The following is a 12,106-nucleotide window of genomic DNA, read 5'->3' on the forward strand; positions in this document are numbered from 1 at the left end:
ATTTTTTCCTATAAAAATGAAAATATTGTTTCAATTTTTATTTTTTTCCCATTTCCAACAATATCCTAACAGTTATTAAAACAATATCTATTCAACTAGAATTTTGTCTGTGACTGTAACGAGTAAAACTTTCCCGAGTAAATGTATCGGGCTTTTTTCAATGTCCGCCTATTTCCTATGAGGACTTTTTCGAAAGCGAGTGAATATTTCATCGTGCGCGGCCAACTCGGTTGTATTCCACTCCCGTTTCTATCCTCTCCAGGCTTTCCCGAGATTCTCAAACCCTTCGCGGAGGTTGCGCGACCCACGCAGTGGATATAAAACATTCACGGGTTTTCTAATGGACGAGTGGTGGGTTCGAGAGGGTGAGTCCTGGACCAGAAATGAGCGAGGGGGATAAAAAGAGAGGAAGGGAAACTGGAAAGGGGGAAGGAACAGGTCGCTGCAGAAGAGGACGAGTGAAGAGTTACGAATGGAAACTGAAGGAATAAAAAGGAAATCCGTTGGGCATATTATCGCTCCAAGAGGGTTTTGCCCTCGGTTTTGCCTGACAACTTCCGTCCGCCGCAAAATAAACACCTGCCATTTTATCAAAATTTACTTCATGCACACGAGAATATTGGAGAATAATTTTTCAAAAAATTTTCTCCACCATTTTTATCTCGAGGAAACTTTGTTTTTTCCAACAAATCTTTCTCGATTTTTCATTGAATTATTTTAGTACAAAGCCGAAAAACTTTTAATCCAGGTTTTACGAGAATTTAAACACATTTTTACGTAAATTAAAATAATTTTATACATATATCACTGTCGATTCGGTTCGTTAGTTCGAAAATTAATAAGGATTATATTTTTATGCAAGTTGTAAAATTCGATTTGGTTGCGACTTTTTTTCTTTCTTTTTGTCTCTAAACTGTTTCAATTCTTCACCCTGCCAAGCTCAACTTGATCTTCTGTTAGTTTAACTTGACTTAAGCTGTACAAGACGGATGAACTGGTTGTTTTTTTTTTTTGGTTCCTGTTGGTTAAGTTTTTCGTTCGTTTATCGATTCAGAAGCCTCAAGACACATGTAAGTTTTGAGATTTCATTGAACCTGCATTTTTAGCAATGATTTTTGGTTCTCATACAAGTTATGCAATTTTCACCGTTTTCTATTGAAATTCCGATTTAAACACAGTGCAAATAGCAGGCGAATTTCAAATTACAAATATTGAAACCAGTTTCAGGAAATAATGTCAGCGTAAATTTCTTTTCTGCGTTATCTTATAAACTTCGTTGAAAATTTTCGTTCCGAACTCTCTTTCTTTATCGTCCGATGAGTCTAAGACAAACTCGGTTGAATCGCGAGTGAATAATTTACCCTCTAGTGTTTGCTGAACGTCTTATCAACGAATTAAACTTGGGTAGGTACTTTACAACTGCGTGATGAAAAAAAATATAATTCATTTCAGCACACAGAAAATTGCTTCACACACAAATTACAAGAAATATCAACAGCTTTCGTACGTGTATGGTTTAAAGAAATACAGTGAATTCTTGTTGATTTAATTCGGAAATTTCTTTTCTTACCACGTTCATTGAAAATCACATCGTTTTATCGAAATAAAAAATTGTCTTGCATGACACACGCTACTTTTTTCACCATCTGCGAAGGTATATGTCTTTGAAACGAAGTAAAGTTGCCACTGACAGCGCGGAAAATTGGGGTTAGGTAACTTATATTCAGTCCCACAGTGAGTAAAACTTAGTTATTCAAAACTGCGCATGCGCCAAACTTTGGGTTCATCGAAATTCGTCCCCTTTTCCCACTTGTATCAAAAAACAGTATTTATTTATGAAAATAAAATAATATCGCTGTTTTTATGAAATTATAAGACAATAATTTTAAAGTTTTCCGATGTTCTCAACGTATCTCATAAATTTTCACAACTCAAACTTAAAAATAGGCGATTTTTGCCGCCCGTTGGAAATGAACAAATGACGCTATTTCTCAACGAATGACGCGAGTCTTAGAAAATGGCGAGTCTTTTCTCCACTAGTGGATAAAAACTGTTTTTCCCTACTAGTGGAAAAATATTTCATTTCAAACACTTCATTCGTTGAGAAATAACGTCTTTTGTTCGTTCCCAGAAGGCGGCCAGAATCACCTGTTTTTACGTTTTTATTGTGAAAAATATTATGTGCAACGAGTGGGCAAAATGGGTAATTTACTTCATAACTTTCGATAGAGAAACTTGAATAATTCGAATGCCGAAATCTCAGACTATCGTAGAAACTTTACAATTTCCATGCGTAAATCTTAACGCATCTCTGATATTGTGACGATTCAACTAATAATTTAAAAAATTCATTACTCGCAATTTTCAACGGAGTATGTCAAAGGGGTAAAGGTATCCCCCTATTCGGGATTGAGGGATGGTCAGGAAACGGGGATAACGTCTTTATCAGTCGCATTCAAGCGTTACCAACTTCAACTCGACGTGCCCAGTTGGCCCAGCTGCGACGTCGCATCGCATTCTTCAGGCGAGGGTGATAAATGTCTTTTCCCCCTAACCACACCCTCGTCCACCGGAAATTCTAGAAATACCAGCCCCGTCGAGATAGACGCAAATCTGATGTCAAATCAACCGCGAAAATCGTTAGTAAACAGTTTTCAATATGCGTCGGTTCAACGGAGCGCGAGAAGAAAGAAAAAAAAAAAAAACAAGCGCCCAAGGAACGACATTTTTGCTGGGGGAAATATTTTTTCTTCACGTTATTTTTCTCGTAGATATTTTTGATTTTTTTTTCCGCAGCACTAAGATTGAGATTCAAATTTTCCCTTCTAGAGAATTTCCTTTCATTAGAATGTTTAATTAATAGGTATAATATAATACTGGTACTGATGACTTTTTTCCATTTTCATTTAGCAAAGTTTTTAACCATAACAAATAACCAACACAGAACTTGAGATCATCGCTGCTAACGAACTGTTTGTCGTAAAAGGTTTTTTTCATTCGAAAGTTGAAAGACCTAAGAATAGAATAGTTTACGCGAGAAAAACTTGACATGAATTTTTTACCATGAAAAATTCGATCGAACAAAGTATGAAAAGTGATTTTCGCGGGCCTTAAGAAATATAGCGAAAATAGGCCAAAAATGGGATGAAATTTAAATGGCATTTGCGAAGGACTTCAAAACAATATACTTACATTTTCTTTTTCACAACGTTTTTATTGAAGTTTTGACTATAAAATTCAGTGGTTCGAGTTTCAAAAATGTAAATATGTAAGGGAGATATGGGCGCATAAGAAGATCACGCGTCTCACACTGAGAGAAATTTGTTAGTTCCGATTACTGCGCAGTCCTTAACTATTTTAAATTTTTACCAGAATCGAAAAATATAGCTCCGGGTAGAAAATGAAAATCAGTTTTCTAGCTGTTACCGGAAAGTCTAAAATCCGTTACTATTCTTTTTCATTACGATCGCTGTTGATATATTTTCTCGCAACTGTTGCGAAAATTTAACGCTTGTGCAGGAATAAATTGACGTTAAGGCCTTATTTAGCTAAAAAAGTAGAGTAAACCTCAAAAACTGATTTTGCGTCGCAATTACCGAAAAAGGATCGACGATAGCGCAAAATGGTTACGCGTGCCGCGTTTTTCGCAATTCCAACAATATTTAAACAGTTTTTTTTAACGATACCTATTTTACTGAATTTTTCTAGTTGCAGTAACAAATGAAATTTTTCTCAGTGAAGAGGGAAAAAATAAAAACTAATACGAGCAAAGGTGAGCTTTGTTCCGCGTCTACAAAAGTTGTGTCACAAGGTTCGCAGTCCACGTGGCTCGTCTGGTCTTAAGATTCATGCCAGCGAAAACTTTCTCGAGTCTGTCTTTTAAGAGACACTTACTTATCTTCGATATAGTACTAAATTCGACTATTTTTCCCCCTTTCGTTTCCTCGGTGGTCTTTTTTTTCACGCTGTTTTCATTCTCGTTCCTTCTCTTCTGCTCCTTATTCTTTTTCCGCCGCTTCTTTTCGCGACATTTAAACTGTAAAACGGCGTTAACGCGATCGACTCTTATCCTCTTCCTTTCTACTTTGTACCTGCTATCTCTTCCCCGATACCTGCAACTAACTGAACCCCCGATTTTCTCTGCCACTTTTGGAATTTGCGAACTTCAAAACTCGCTTGCCTCTTTATCTTCCGACAATTATCACGCTGCAGCAAGTTCGCTAGAATCAAGATTTATAGTCAATTCTTACTTGCTGCATCTCAAATTCCGAGATTTTCAACTGTATGATAAGACGTTCGACGTGAATGCTGCTGAAATTTTTCATCAATCTTTTTCACGTATGAAAAACACAGTTTTCTGTGTACAATTTATTAAAACATACCCAGATTTTATTTTTTTACTAAAACTCTTTAAAACGTATACTTTCCATCCATTCTGAAAGTATCGAATGCTCCTGAATTTGTTTGAATTTCATTGGAACGTGAAAAATCCGTTAAAAAATTTGGCCACTGGTAATGAAGTTATATATATATATATTTTTTTTTGACACGAAAAGAATCGCAAGAGAGTTGACGTAAACCAAGGTATCTATTTTCTGCAAATTAAATAGTGAAAGAAAGAAATACAATAATGCGAAAAGAGATCATGGTCTTGATTAAAAAAACGTTCATATTACATACGTTAAAAAGTTGGAAAAGAAAAAGGAAAAAAATGCTAACCATCTAATGAATTTGAAAATGCTCGAGAGTTAGAGAATCGTTGATAAATATTCGACACTTTGATTCTCTTTGCTGGTAAAAAATTTCCAGGATGGAAAGAAAGATAGCGGAATAGAATAATTAGATCGCGTGACGCTTTACGGTTAGGAAAACGCCGTAGGAAATTGTTAATTTATCTTGTGTGAGAAAAGTCGGTCCAAATGACGAAGAGCACGGCCCGTAGCGATGATAGTAAGAGAAGAAAAGACAGAAAACAGAGAGTGTGAGAGTGGAGGAGGAAGAGTCTGATGGACGTTAATTTTGATGCCAAAATTTTCCCCGCACTAAGGGAAACGTGCCATCTGTTCTAGACGCTCGTCTTCGCGCATCTCGTTCCTTGTTGCCAAGCTTGCGGCCAAGCTTTGACCCGGGGAATGATAAACAGTAATGGTTCACCGCACAGCAAATCGACTAAGTGAAGTTGTAATAGTTTTCGAGCGTAATTAAACCCCGCGTATATATCCGGTGATTTCTGCCGAGGATTGGAGAAATTTTTGTTTTGAAATTATAAAATGATATGCGAATAATCGTCTATTTTTTCCGGGTTGTTTTTCCAGTGCGCATATTTGTTGCTGTGAAAATTTTACGCGTCCGTTGTGTGATAGAATATAATAGAAAAGAAGTCTGGGATCATCCCTTAAAATTAACTTCAGCCCTTCTACCGCTTTAATTCAAAAGGATGAAAGGATGAGGTTTAATTTTCAGGGATGATCTCGGATTTCCGATCCTCTCCACAATGTACTTTTTCACGGATAACAAATTAATGAGAGGCTCTTCACTTCCCTGAATTATAAACCACACTTTTGTGTCACACAAATAGGCTAGTTGAGTTTGCGTTGGTTACGGGTAAAGAAATTCCTTTCATCCAGTCAAATTCAGAATTATCCCTCGAGGTAACAAGTTACCGAAAGTTTCATGCTTTTCCGATAACAGTGATTATAAATATGACGTTTGATTTCAATTTCAAGGGAAAACGTGATCAATGTTTGATACAAATAAAATGTCTAGTGCTTAAAATAGATGAATCAAATTATGAAAAATCGTGCAGATCTTGAAAGTACGAATAAAACTGCATTTGTACCGTATAAACTAAGATCTAAATTACTGTAATTAAAATAATAAATAATTATAATCCTACAGATAAGTGACGAATTAAATATTGTACACCGAAGATCATATATTTTTGGTAACTTGTAAATTTATTGTACTCTCATCAATGGATGTTACCCGAGTTCAAATTTATTTTGTTTTCATTTTTTAATAGTTTTAGTTTTAATTTATAATTTTTTTTAGTTTATACTCCAGTCCCAAAAACAGGTAATAAAATTTACCTCTGTTGAAATTTATCGTATTTACACTCGTAAATTTTAAACTGAAAATAAATGAACGAACGAACGAATCTTCGACAAAATGATAGAGAAGGATATAAAATTACGCGCAATTATCGAAATCAGCACTCATAATCATTTCAAATACGTGATACCAAAACGAGTTGACCTGAAATAAATAATCCCGAAACACGATACGGTAATCTCATGGCAGAAGCTCGCGTGAACGAACCTTTTCACTTTTCAAAACAGCTGTCCATTCCAGGGAATATACTTCTCAAAATTCGTAACAAAAGTTTCACTGATCTTTATGTAAGCTGAAGTGGTGGAAAAGAGATGCGTGGGTATAATTTTTGTTCTCATTTATAATTTTACAGGCTATTTTTTAAAATTATTTTTTGTTAAGAAAAATATATATATATATATACATACATATATATATATATATATATATATATATATATATATATATATATATTAATGTTTCCAGAACAGTCTTAAATACCACGGAAAGAAAGAAAATTTCTCTTTCGCCGCTAGAATGAATTCATTTCTCAAAGAGTTATACCTGAATACATGGTTAGAAGAAAAAAATGTCCCAGCAGGACGGCTAAGATTTTTCGGTCGATTGATCCATTTTCTAGTGTATTACTAAGCGAAAAAGAAAGTACAAATTACAAATGAAATGTTGATATTACAATAATTTGTTTCATATTCATTAGCAGAAATGTAACAAATAACTCAAACATAAAGTAGTCCCGCCGAAACATTATCTTTGGTCAAATTTTTCCAACAGTGATAAATCACACGATGTGTAAAAGTCACTTTAGACGTGTGAAGTCGATTGTGTATATTTGTACGTTTGCTCTTGTATACAACGCGTCACCTAATGTATGTACGATTCGGATGACCCGAGAGACCGATGGGATGAAAAGAGGCTTGGTGAGCATTTCGAGCGTAAACATCCAGCGATAATTAACATATTATTATTAACGTCGAGCTTATCGTTTGCGCATTTATTTCGCTGAGATAAACTTCTCTCGTGTCTAACAATGTATTAAAAAGAGAAACGAAAATAGCCAAGGACCGAGCGATAATCGGAAAAAAAAATTTCCCCCAGTGTAACACGTGAATTATTTTTGAAAATCGCAACGACGACCCTTCACCCCCTTCCCAAAACAGGGGCGAAGGGGGGAAAAACACACACACACGCCTTACCGGGCTTCGACTTGTGGGGGAAATGTGGGGGGCGAGCGGGTTTCGGAAGTGGGGGGCCGGAGGGTGGGAGGGATGGAGCGATAAGAGGAAGCGGGAACTGGCGGGGTGCGCAGGAGTGTGTGGGTGGCGAAAAGTTCCCGGGGTTCCCACGGGCGCCGCTACCGCCGAGGTGCCGTCAGTCCGCAACCGCCTCGCGTCGTGGCCGCACTTCAACCCCCGAGCGCACGTTGCGCCCCGCGTTACGTCCTCGACTATAGCCGGGTTTATACCCCTTGGGCCAAGGACTAGAAGCAGTTTCTAGGATCGGGCGTGATGTTTTTAGAACGAAGAGAAATTCCGTGGAACATGGAAGTTCCGGATTTTTAGAAGTAAGGGTTGTTTCATCCCCCCCTTTCGAATCGACGCTGCGTCTTTGGTTTACTCGATCGTATCCTTATTCTTATTCTGACCGGTCTTCTCGGTTTTCTTTCTTTCTTTCTTTCCTTTTACGTTGATTCTTACGTTTCTATTCGTTCTTCGAACGACCATTGTTCTTGTCCGACTACTTACCCCGGCGTTATTATACTCCGAGTGTCTTCCGGCTCCCGCGTTACGGTTATTGTGCACTACTGGACTCGAGAATACGCGGAATAATCCAAGGAGGTGAAGAAGCAGATAGGGAGAGAGTGTTTTTAGAAAAAATGGTACCCAATGTGCTGCGAACAAACGTTGTACTCGCGGCGGTCGTTTGATAACGCAAGAAAATCAGGTGGGACAAATGGAAAGGCAGGAAAGCGGCGCAGAGAAAGCGATCGGTGAAAAATGTGGATCGTACGTTGATGGTGGGATTGTAATAATTCGCGAGCTTCGCGCTTGCAGTGTGGAGGTGAAAGTTTTTGGATAAAGTGTCGGCCGGAAATCCGAAGACCGAGAACGTCGAGCAAGCATCGTCGATCCGAGGAATGGATTTAATTGAGACTTCGATTTACGGCTCGGTGAAAATTCTGACTGCCCGCGGGTTTTTCCGTAGATTTTGAGTGCGTCGGTTTCGTCGTTTCGATCATTGTCGTTAATCCGCATATCGTGCAACGAACGAAGAAATATCGGTGTATTGTACAAGGCAGAGAGTGGATTACGATAAATTAATATTGTGCTCACCGATGAACGAGTGACCATGCAGTGAGTGTCCCAGACTTGGATTATCCGAGTGCCGAATCATGGTGGTCGAAGAGTGCCGATGATCCTTCGAAGGATCGAGTGACCGATTTACCGATGGATGCGCCTCACCGAAAGTGTCACCTTCCGTTTCCAATTGGTGAAAATCCGGCGTAGTTTTCGTATTTGGAAAGTCTCTCGGGCGCGGTTTGCCTGTGGTGTGTTTTTTGGATATGATACTCGACGTCTGCTTACCCTTCGTAGTGTTACGTGGAAAGTAAACACACCGCACGTCGAAGCTCGTCGCACTGTGAACCAGATCTTCGGTGTTGAGTGATGAATAGTGTAATCGCGTGATAACAAGCGTTCCCAAGGTGATTACTGCAAACGCTTCAACAACGCCGAAATGTACGAGTGAAAAAGGTACGCGCCAAAAGCACTTTTCAAACGTCACATCACCTTTTACCGGTTAATGACAACGTTCGGTTTTTGGATGGTCTTATCGCTTACTTGAGCACCTTAAATGTACCCAGCTTTTCGTTCCACTTGACACACACGAGTACCTTAATGCTCCCGAAGTATCTCGCACTCTGGATCTACCTCCGGTATGTCGAAAATATTTCTCCGTCATTGTCGTAACGTTCTCGTTGAAAGGTAGAGTGGCAGCCTGCGTGCCATTGCGGAATTAACGCTCAGGGACGGACCGTAGTCGAGTTTCTGGAATTCATATTCCGTCGCGAAGGGATTTCTTGTTCAAATTCATATCAGGGCCCGTGTCAAGAGTTTCTCTGGTGTGTCAGATTTCGTCGAGTTGTGGATGTGTATTCAAGGGAGCATCGTTAACCACCTCGTTGAATAAGGAAGTAACGGCGGTTCATGTAGGTTTTGTCGAGGAAGTGGAGAGCTGTCGAACGACCAAAACCCCAACAATTTGAATCATATTCTGATGACCGGTGCAGCTTTTTGGAATCCTTTCTTAGGTCAGCAGTCGAATTGCGGTAAAAAATGAAAATAGTTAAGAACCGAGCGGCAACCGTAACTAAAAATTTCTCTCAGTGTGACATTTCGATTTCACCCTTCACAGAAAATTGTTAGTACGAGTATTCGTCACTCGTGATAAGCGAGCTCAATAGTCGTTGTTACAGTGTTTATACTTCGGCCAGAGAAGTGGTTTGAACTGCGCGATTTGCCGGGGACGTGTCCATTAATCATTACGTCGTACGTGTGATATAATTTATATTGAGAATAAGTACCACACGCGGTAGACGGTCGAGAAATAAATGTGATCGTAGGCACGCTTCTGCTGCCAGATTAACTGGTCTGAACACTCTTCGGTCCGTCCAGAATTTGCTGCGTACGCGTGAAAGCGATGATTAGTATCTTTTACTGGTGGACAATTGTGTCGGGAAATGTTTCAACAAAGTCAGGTAATTTTGCGCAGTTTTAATACTCGGAAAATACAAGGTAGGCAAAGCAAAAAAAAAAAAAAGAAAAGTTGGAGCGGATTTGAAACGTGAAGGAAATCCGAACGCGTTGACCAATTTCTGAAAATTTTAATTTGATTGAAACTAGAACAATGGATTTTTCAGATCACATATGGTAATATGAAAATTTTTTATTCATTGCTGAGATACGTGTTCTTAAAAATCGAGCTTTCAAAAAGTTGCTGGGAAACGGAAAAAAATTAATATTAAAGAATCTCCAACTTGATTTGGAATTACGTATATAATTTTAAATTATGATTCATGGTCTGATTTAGTTTTAATCAATCGTTTACAAAAAATTGTACAACACTGCGCTTTTAGTTTATTTCGTTGATTTTTAATACCTAATTCAAAGTTTTTTAATAATTGATATTATCAACGTGAAAAAACAAGCGGGGAACAGAATTCAGCTGTTATACGTTTCATCGTGTCCACCATTTACGGTTACTACTACCACCAGAAAGGAGGTTGAAGTTAGTAACGTAATTAGGTAATTGGCCAATATCTAAAAAGTCAGCCGTGTAACAGCGCTTCGAAAAATCCAAAATGTTCGTTATATCTGACTGGTGGTTGGTGTTTTGGTCGTTGGCTCAATCAGTTTTGGTCAAGTTCTCGACGTCATTCACAGCCGAATTTTTCGACGGTAGACTTTCTTTACAATGACTCCGGAAAACAGAATTTTAACTACGAAGCCCGCGTTTCGATTATAATTTTACAAAAAGCGTTTCACGTCATGTGAATAAAATCTCGAAGAATATCTAAAATCCCAGAATCAATCTTCGAATCATAATTTAAAAAGAAAAATGAGTCGAGCTTTCTTTGACATTGATTTTTTTCAGTTCCCCAGCGAATTTTCCAAGGCCTCTTTTTCAAGAGCGGGTATCTCAGTAACGAATAAAAATTTTCTAAATTTTGACACGGGAAATAGAATATTCGTTCTTATAAAAAAAAGTTTTTGAATATCAGGCTTCGCATCGATGCCGCTTTTATTTATTTATTAATTTTTCTTTTTGCCCCACCCAGTATATATTTTAGTTTATATATTTATAAAGACTGTACGAAGGTGGATCAAAGAATTCAACGAAGGAATCCCGAAGATCTTTACAATCGAGAATATCTATGAAGTAATCGAAAAATCGAACATTTCTTTTTTTTAACATTCCCATAAATTTTCTTATCAAGCCTGTTGCTGTAAACTTTATCCGTTCAAACCAGAGTGCGCGGTTTTGGTGTAGACGGAAAATTTGATCCCGAAATGGAAACTGGGATGGCTGGCGGGTTTTGCACCTGGGTGAAAGTCTAAATCCGTATAACGTATATCTTATATGCGTAATGTGCCTCTCGCTGATTGTGAGGCGAAGGGTAATCTGTTAAATGTACTTTATACCGAGTTACGCGCAAAGCGAAGAGAAATTCGATCGTAATCGTCTCCGTATTCTCCGTATTTCTCGGTGCGTATCTCTGTGCTTTGTTACTTTTGTCAATTACAAAGGTCGGCAACAAAAAAAAAAAAAAGTATGTCTTTTTTCAGTTTATATTCAAATGAACAAAGTTTGATTTTATACATCGAATGATGACCAAAATCTTCGCTCGTTACTTATAAAGTTTGCTTTTGTCTTTTTTCGTTGATAAATGAGCCTCGAAATTTTTGCTTAATAGCTAACAAATGAAGAAGAAGAAAAACGTCTTCACCGATATGTGATCGAACTTTGAACGACGTAATCAGGGACGGTATAAAAGTCCGTAGATAAATAGAAGAAGTACGAAAAATATTCATTTTTTAACATTGTTTATCAAGTCTCTTACGTTCGTAGTTTATTATTAACTATTATTTTTGGGTAACATTGATTCAAATACGAAACTAAAGTTTGTTTCAGCTTCATTCACAATAAATGTTTGAGTAAATAGGTGATTTTTATCAAAATTCGAAATATTGTTCTGATTTCTACAAAAGCAAACTTTATCTTATTAAAACTATAATTTTTTTTTGCTAGAGTTTGTGGGAATTCAAGAACATGTGTAATTTTTTGTTTTGCGGATTCGTGAACAGCATAGTCAGAAAATTGCTCGATTTAGCCATATTGTGGTTGAATATTCGCAATAATTGACAACCTGGTTGTACAGAGCCCAGTATTTTTAAAACTCGGTGATAAAATTTTATTGTCAGTGAAATTTTAGTGTGAA

General features: G+C 37.7%; 1 protein-coding gene across 2 annotated transcripts in view; it reads left to right on the forward strand.

Annotated features, from left to right (window-relative positions):
* The first annotated feature begins 7,493 nt into the window (after positions 1–7,493).
* LOC107221596 (protein turtle homolog A) overlaps positions 7,494–12,106 on the forward strand; it is a 413,977-nt gene continuing 409,364 nt past the window's right edge. The window contains exon 1 of one of the 2 annotated variants that reach the window (XM_046739373.1): positions 7,494–8,861. The gene's annotated coding sequence lies outside the window, so the exon portion shown is untranslated. Of the gene's footprint in view, positions 8,862–9,781; positions 9,866–12,106 lie in introns of those variants that run through there. The other variant, XM_046739374.1, reaches the window with a different exon arrangement.

This window comes from Neodiprion lecontei, chromosome 5 (genome assembly GCF_021901455.1).
Source record: "Neodiprion lecontei isolate iyNeoLeco1 chromosome 5, iyNeoLeco1.1, whole genome shotgun sequence".
Classification (NCBI taxonomy): Eukaryota; Metazoa; Arthropoda; class Insecta; order Hymenoptera; family Diprionidae; genus Neodiprion; species Neodiprion lecontei.